The sequence below is a fragment of the Pinus tabuliformis genome, chromosome 6, assembly GCF_031772625.1.
Source record: "Pinus tabuliformis cultivar Carrire ecotype Pingquan chromosome 6, CPIR1, whole genome shotgun sequence".
Lineage (NCBI taxonomy): Eukaryota > Viridiplantae > Streptophyta > Pinopsida > Pinales > Pinaceae > Pinus > Pinus tabuliformis.
This window is the reverse complement of record NC_142292.1, coordinates 176,721,030-176,729,403: the sequence shown is the minus strand read 5'-3', so window position 1 is coordinate 176,729,403 and position 8,374 is coordinate 176,721,030. Positions and strand designations below refer to the sequence as shown.

General features: G+C 35.5%; 1 pseudogene; it reads right to left on the bottom strand.

The window, feature by feature from the left end:
- Window positions 1–658: 658 nt before the first annotated feature.
- Window positions 659–6,505, bottom strand: LOC149258056 (germin-like protein 1-3; annotated as a pseudogene).
- Between the last annotated feature and the right edge of the window lie 1,869 nt (window positions 6,506–8,374).

Below are 8,374 nucleotides of genomic sequence, written 5' to 3'. Positions count from 1 at the left end.
CTTAAAATTTTCATTATAACCTTTTTTTTTTAATGAAACGTAGACTAAAATATCTATAATAATAATATATTTAAAATACTTGTAATAATATTTTAAAATCGTGAGCACTCGTTTTAATTAAAATGCAGATAATTTAATAAGAATATTCTTTTTAATATTTGTTATAAAAAATTAAATTGCCAATGGAACAACTTTCATGAATAATTGTTTTTTTTTATTCATCTATATAACTACTTAATTTATTTTAATAATCTATGTAATGGGTGGTGATAGGCAGAGTATCAAAGTCCTTGTTGTAGTTTTGACACTCAGTTTTTATAAAGGATGTTTTCTGTGCGATAATGGTGGACATCGATTCTTCATGTTTTGTCTGAACTATTGAAAATGGATACAAACACCGATACCTCTTCTCAAATGTTGCCATTCATGTATATCAAACGTGGTACTGTCATATTTGAAACACTGACCTTTCATTTATTTATGTAGATCTGGACGAGGATGATACATATATCAGATACTCTTATTATTCTGACACTCGGAGAATAATAAGGTCGGGAGCTTGGTTCTATTTAACTATATATATAAATACCACCTCAACTGAACTGAGCAACTTGAAGGAAAGAAAAAAAACGAAAACGAATTTACTCAATGAATTAGATCACTTGGATTTGAACTTGCTTTGGAGAATTTGGACGAGCTTGTCATTGATCTGGAATGCTCTGGCGAGCACAGAGGTAGAAACAGGAGGAGAGGCTCCGAACAAGGCCACCGCAACCTGTTGAGTTCCGGGATTCTGGCTGTTCAGTGTTATGAAACCAGCTCAAGAAAAGATAGAATAGATAGATCAACACCTTAGAATTCAGCCTCTTCGAGGGGGCAACCTCCTTTACATTACATAAATGATCAATTCTTGGATGATAAAAATGAAAAAACCTCCTTTCTATATATAGGAGTCTAGGGAGTCACAATATAATCCAGCCGACCTATCAATAATAATATAAAGCCACAAAAATAACAATAGAGGGATTCTATGGGGCACAGAAATAACAATATGGGGGTAATACGGGCACAACAATATAAATAAGGGGTATAACTACAATAGTAATGGGGTAATCACTAGTATTATAGGGACCCAACATGCCCCTCTCCTTCAAAAAAGTGTTGTCCTCAACGCTTGAGCAGTTCTAGATACTTTTGCATAAAATTCTCATCCTCCCATGTGGAATATTCAGCGGATAAGTTCTTCCACTTGATAAGATACTCTGAAATTGATCGATTTCGTAGTTGTCGAGTTCTTGTTTCTGTGACTGCTTCCGGTTCCAATATAATTTTTCCTTCCTCATCAAGTTCTGGCAATATTGTTTGAATTGGGAGCTTGTCACCTATAACCTTCTTTAAACATGAAACGTGGAAAACTGGGTGCAATCGAGAAGTTGCAGGAAGCTCCAATTTGTATGCCATAGTACCAATCTTTTGCAACACCTTGTACGGACCATAATACTTTGGTGATAATTTATTATCCTTCTTAGCTTGCTTTAGGGACATTTTCTTATATGGTTGTAGCCGTAGGAATACCCAATCACCTACATCAAAACTTCTTTCACTACGATGTTGATCTGCCTGTTGTTTCATTCTATTTTGTGCCAACACGAGGTTATCCTTTAAGAGTTGGAGGACTTGTTGTTGATGTTCGATGTGATGTTCCACTGCCTGAACCTTAGAATTTTCTCTTAAATATGATGTGATGGATGGTGGTTGATACCCATAAAGTGCCATAAATGGGGTCATTTTTGTTGTTGTATGGAAGGAAGTGTTATACCACCATTCAACCAGAGGCAACCATTTGACCCATTGTGTCTGTTTATCAAATACAAAGCAATGAAGATATCCTTCCAAACATTTGTTTACTATCTCAGTTTGCCCATCAGATTGAGGATGATAAGATGAGCTATGAGCTAACTGAGTACCAAGACAAGAAAATAATTATGTCCAAAAATGTCCAGTGAAAATGGGATCTTTGTCACTTACAATAATCTTTGGGTTTCCATGTAGCTTTTGAACTGTTTCCATAAATGCAGTAGAAACTGTACTAGCTTTAAATGGATGTGATAATGCACAAAAGTGTGCATACTTGGTAAGTCTGTCAACTACCACCATGATGACACTCTTTCCCTCAGACTTGGGTAAACCTGTGATAAAATCCATTGAAACCTCCTCCCAACGTTGGCTTGGAATGGATAAAGGTTGTAATAGACCCGGTGTCTTAATTGTTTCAAATTTATTTTGCTGGCAAACCAAACATTTGCCCGGATTTTTCATTCCTTAATGGCTTTAATTTTGCTAGGGTCTACCTTAACTCCTTCAAGAGATACAATATGACCCAAATATTCCACCTCCTGGACTCTAAAGAAACATTTGGATCTTTTTGCATATAATTGTTTCTCCTCCAATAGTTGTAGCACCCTGTCAACATGTTCAACATGATCCTTCGAAGACTTGCTGTAGATTAGTATATCATCAAAAAATACTAACACAAATTTTCTAAGGAATGGTTTGAAAATTGAATTCATCAAACCTTGAAATGTTGAAGGTGCATTGGTAAGGCCAAAAGGCATGACCAAAAATTCATAATGACCCTCATGAGTTCTAAATTCCGTTTTTGGAATGTCTTCAACCTTCATTCTGATTTGATGATATCCCGAACAAAGATCCAACTTGGTGAAGTAAATTGATCCATGCAATTCATCCAGTAATTCATCAATAACAAGAATGGGGAACTTATCTTTAATAGTGAGCTTGTTGAGCTCCCTATAATCCGGACACATGCGCCATGATCCATCCTTCTTGTGCACCAATACTACTGGAGCTGAGAAAGAACTTTGACTCGGTTGAATTATACCAGCCTCTAGCATTTCTGCAAACATACGTTCAATTTCACTTTTTTGGACATAGGGATATCTGTACAGCCTGATGTTTGGAGGAACACTTCCTGGAATCAGATGAATAGCATGATCATGATCACGCATAGGTGGGAGACCCTTGGGAGTCTCAAATACCTTGGAATGATTTCCCAGGACTTTTTGGAGATCTGGAGAAATAGATGATTCCAATGTGGAAACATCTAGCGAGCATAATTGTGCAATTACACCTCTTTGCTCCTTTTTTAGAAGATTTGTCATACCATGAGAGATGATTATCTTTCCTGGTTTCCCTACAATACCCCTTAATTCAACATCCTTTCCTTCCATAGAAAATTTGATGAAAAGTTCTTGAAAATTAAAAGCTATTGTACCCAAGGATTGTAGCCATTGGACTCCTAGTACAACATCCGCACCTCCCATTGGAATGGAAAGCATTGGGCTAGTCAATACATATTCTCCCATGGATAGCTTTATATTATGGCACTTTCCAGAGCAATTTATTGTTCCTCCATTTGCAATCATCACTTGACACTCTGGTGCTGGATATAGGAAGAAATTAAATTCTTTTGCTAGCCTACAATGAATAAAATTGTGGGTGCTTCCTGAATCAATCAACACTATTACCTTTTTCTTCTTGATTTGTCCTTCTATCTTGATGGTTTGAGGAGTGTTAATTCCTGCCAATGCATTACAAGATATGGTCGAATTTATTTGTTCTTCATCTAGGCTTTGTTCCTGAAGTATATCTTCTTCTTTTGACCTTTCTTGCTCCTTTTCTTCTTCCTCTTCACAATCTATGTAGAATAATTTCTTCTCAGCACTCTTATGACCTTTAGTGTATTTGCTATCACAACTGTAACAAAGCCCTTTTGCTCTTTTTCTTCCAATTGTTGTGGTGTCAACCTTATAGGTTGTGGAAGACTAGGGGCAACAACACTTCCGTCTTTATAGTTGTGAGTGGTATGCTTCCTAGTTGCCATAATTTTGCTTTCCATTTTTCTTGCTAACCTGAATGCCTTCTCTGATGAATCAGGTTCCCAAAGGCGAACATCATGTTGGATATTATCCTTTAAAGACCCTATGAACACATCAATCCTATGCTCCTCTGGAATATCTTTTACCCTTATGTTCAATTTTTGGAACTCCTCAATGTGCTCCATTACTAAACCCTTTTGTTTGAGACTTATCAATTGGCTAAAAAAAGTGTTGCTTTTTGTATCTTCATAATGTGCTATCAATTCTTCCATAAAAATTGCCCAAGTGATAAATTGTTTACGAGAGCAAAGCCATTGATACCATACAAACTGATTTGGTTCCAAATATACAGTTGCCATACGTACCTTTTGTGCGTTTTGCACATTATTGAGATCGAAGAATTGATCCATCTGTAATATCCATGTGGTGGGATCCTTGCCATCAAACTTCCTCATATCGATTTTTGGAATATGGTGATTCTTCGATCCAACATTAGCGTCTATGGAATCATGATTAACATTTCTTTTATTCTCGTCATGAGTTTCCTTTACTACCTTTTCACCATTAGTGACCCTTTCTTGTAGCAACTTCTTCAATTCTTCCATGTCTGTCTTCATATCTATCTTCAAATCTGCCATGTCTCTCTTCAAATCTGTCTTCGAATCATCCATCTTAGCTTCCATGCCCTTTATCTTAGATTCCATGCCATTTATCTTAGATTCCACGCCATTTATCTTAGATTCCACGCCACTTATCTTAGCTTCTGTTAGCTTTTGTGAGTGTGACATTTGTTGCACTTCTTGTAATTTTGATATATCATGTAGCATTTCTTCCTCTTCTTCATGGGTCATGTTAGAGCTTTTAGGTTCCTTACTGGGTGTTTGCATTTTCTTTCCTCGGGGCATCAGTTACCGATAATAATGCTATACTATGCCCTTTGAATTCCGTTAAACCAAGCTTACACAAAAATTTAAAAAAAAAACTACACACCGTTTTTCAATTTATAGAAGCCTGATATTGAATCTGATGTATCTCTTTAATTTCGGATCATCCAATTCTGAAATTGCTACCTGTAGTAGCCTTCTGTGTCCTCTTTCCATTGGCACAAGTCTGAGCTAAATTAGATTCTCCAAGGAAGAGTTATGTGAAATCTCCCACAGTGACTTGTTTTTAGACTGGTTCAGTAGAGCGAAATTGTACGACGTGCCACGAGTCACTGTTTCAACCTTTGAATCTAAAACACACAAACAAGAAACTACAGTCCGTCCTCTTTCTGTACCTTCTTACAAAATTTCAATCTGATCTCCAAAGAGAAAGTTATGATGATTTTCCCCAGGTCACCTATTTTGAAAGTAATTCAGGAGTCTGCAAAAAGACCAACTTCCTCAGATCATATCTCTGCAAATATCGCGTGAAAGCTCTGAAATTCGGACCCAAGGTTCAGCGCGATTTCTTCTCAAATGGGTTTTTTTTTCAACTTCTGAAACGTCACAGAAAAAAGTTTTAGCGAAAATTCCACGATGACCTGTTTGGAGCAGCGAAACCCTAGAATCCAAAGCTCTGATACCAAATGTTATGAAACCAGCTCAAAAAAAGATAGAAAAGATAGATCAACGCCTTAGAATTCAGCCTCTTCGAGGGGGCAGCCTCCTTTACATTACATAAATGAACAATTCTTGGATGATACAAATGACAAAACCTCCTTTCTATATATAGGAGTCTAGGGAGTCACAATATAATCTAGCCGACCTAACAATAATAATATAAAGCCACAAAAATAACAATAGAGGGATTCTATGGGGCACAGGAATAACAATATGGGGGTAATAGGGGCACAACAATATAAATAAGGGGTATAACTACAATAGTAATGGGGTAATCACTAGTATTATAGGGACCCAACATTCAGTGCAGAGATGGCCACTGCGTTGACAGAACCGATGTTCTATTGGAAATGCACAAGACCTTGCGGGAACACAAACACGTATCCCTTCTCCAGCGTTGTGGAGAACAGAGTGTTGTTAGTGGTGATAAAGCCAACTAAGAGAGTACCTTCGATCACCACCAAGATTTTGGTGGCCCGCGGATGCGTGTGTGGTGGATTAAGGCCGAGAGGAGCAGCAAAATCCAGCCGGACCATGGAGATTCCCAAGGTGTTTTAGCCTGGTAGCTGCATTACAAAGGCTTGCGTTACAACGAATCCCAACTGGTTACTCGTATCTCCTGGTTTATCTAGGCCCCTCAACCGGAAGTTGGTGGCTGTAACCATCATCGCATTCTTACATGGAAACCCATTTACAATAATTGCCCGCACATGAATTCAAATCAAACAATAAATACATATATGTGAAACCCTTGGTCAGCTTACATACATTACAGACATATATAAAGATATATATTACAGCGTGAATTCAATACATTACCTTTTCTTTTCAAATCAGCAACGCAAATGTCTTGTAAAGGATCTGCATCACTTGCACGCACAAAACTCCAATATCTCCAACCTTAGGCCATTTACAAACCTCGCTGTTCTTTTCTGGGGTGTCCTCCACGTAACCTGCTCTGAGGTTCACCCGATAAAATTCTTCGGTGTATTCTTTTATAGTCATTCTCTTCTGGTTTAGATTCTGCACCTGTGGGTATAGTCATTCTCTTCTGCTTTAGATTCTGCACCTGTGGGTACATAGCAATCCATAGCAATCAGATAATCTTTGGGCAAAAACTTACCATCTAAATCATTTTAATAATTTTTGAAAATCCAAATAATACAAATTACTTTTTGAAAAATGCAACTAACATTATAAATTATTGACAACTTTCATTAAAAAAAATGATAAGAATATTTGTAATAAAAGGAATTTAAAATCTCAAATAATATTTCTAAATATGGCTTCTAGAATTTTAATTTAATTATCAATAATTATTAAATGGATGGTAGAAATTTAATCTCCCAAGAATATTCTAGAACATTTCAGTGGCATACATAAATAAAGATTAATATTTTTTCCAAATTAGTTATGTCTTTTTTCGCTTTTAATTAAAATTTTAAACATATGCAATTTACAATCTATGTATTAGCCCATAATATTGTAACAAAAAACATTTAAAAATAAAAATTCTTGATATTCTATATATATAATTATTTTCAGTAAAATTTTAATTTAAAATATAAATATACCGCAAATAAAAAGCTTTAAGAACTTAGACTCTCTTTCTAATATAAACCATCCTTTCCATCAAATGTGCATAATTTAAATATGCTTTTGAATAAATTAATATTCATAATAAAAAAATTAAAATCAAACACGCTCTTTATCATGTAATTACTTAATCTATTTTATATTCTAAGTAATAGTTGATAATATGTAGACTCTAGGTCTTAGTTATGACACTGAATTTTCTTAAAAGTATGTTGTTCTCTTTGTGATAATGGTGGACGTTTGATTCGTAGGCTTTTGTCTAAACCATTAAAAATATTGGAAATATTAATTTCAACCATCACCTTAAACACACTAATAAACATCATGCTTTCTCAATCAACCACTACACTGTTGCAATTTTGTTTGCACGAGAAAGGACTAAAGTCAAAACAGAAGTACAACACTGACCATTCCGCAATAAAGAAGATATTTTAAGGCATTTACTAAATTTTCGTAAATAGATATGGGACAATATTTACTCCACGACTATTTCCTTCATGTGTAAAGAAAATTTGGGAAATAAAGCAAGATTGAAAACTATTAATTTATTTATGATTTTTGAAAACAAAATAAACAAATATCCACAATATTAACCAGACAACAAACTATTATTTTTTTCCCATATATTTATATATACAAATATTCCAATAACCAAGTGAATGAATATATAAATGACTATTGAGTTTTAAAAAGGAAAATAAAAACTCACGCAAGAATAAATAAACATGTAGAAAGTAAGAACACTTTTTACGAGAGACAATATGGATAGAGCAAGACACAAGTTTGAAGCATTAATACCATAGTTTCTGTCAGGCCAGGGTAACTCCTCATTTGAACGAGAGAAAACTCTGATTGATATTTTATTCATTAGCTAGCACTTTATTTATACAAATACAAAACGGATCAGTTCATCTTCTAGATGACTGTCCGGCTTCACCTCATCCGTTTCGGATTAGGTGTCAACATTCCCCCCCTTAATCTGAAGGGATGTTGGTGAGTCCAAGCATCATTCTGAATCTTTCAAGCTTTTCTCTTCCAAGCGCTTTGGTGAAGATGTCTGCAATTTGCTCGTTTGTGGAACAATGACGGAGATGGATTGTTTTGGCCTCAACATGATGTCGGATCAGATGATATTTAGTATTGATGTGCTTAGTACGATCATGGAACTTTGGGTTCTTGGCCAAATTTATTGCAGATGTGTTATCAATCATGAGTGGAGTTGATTGTATTTGTTTTACCTGCAAATCTTCAAGAATTTTCCTGAGCCACACAATTTCT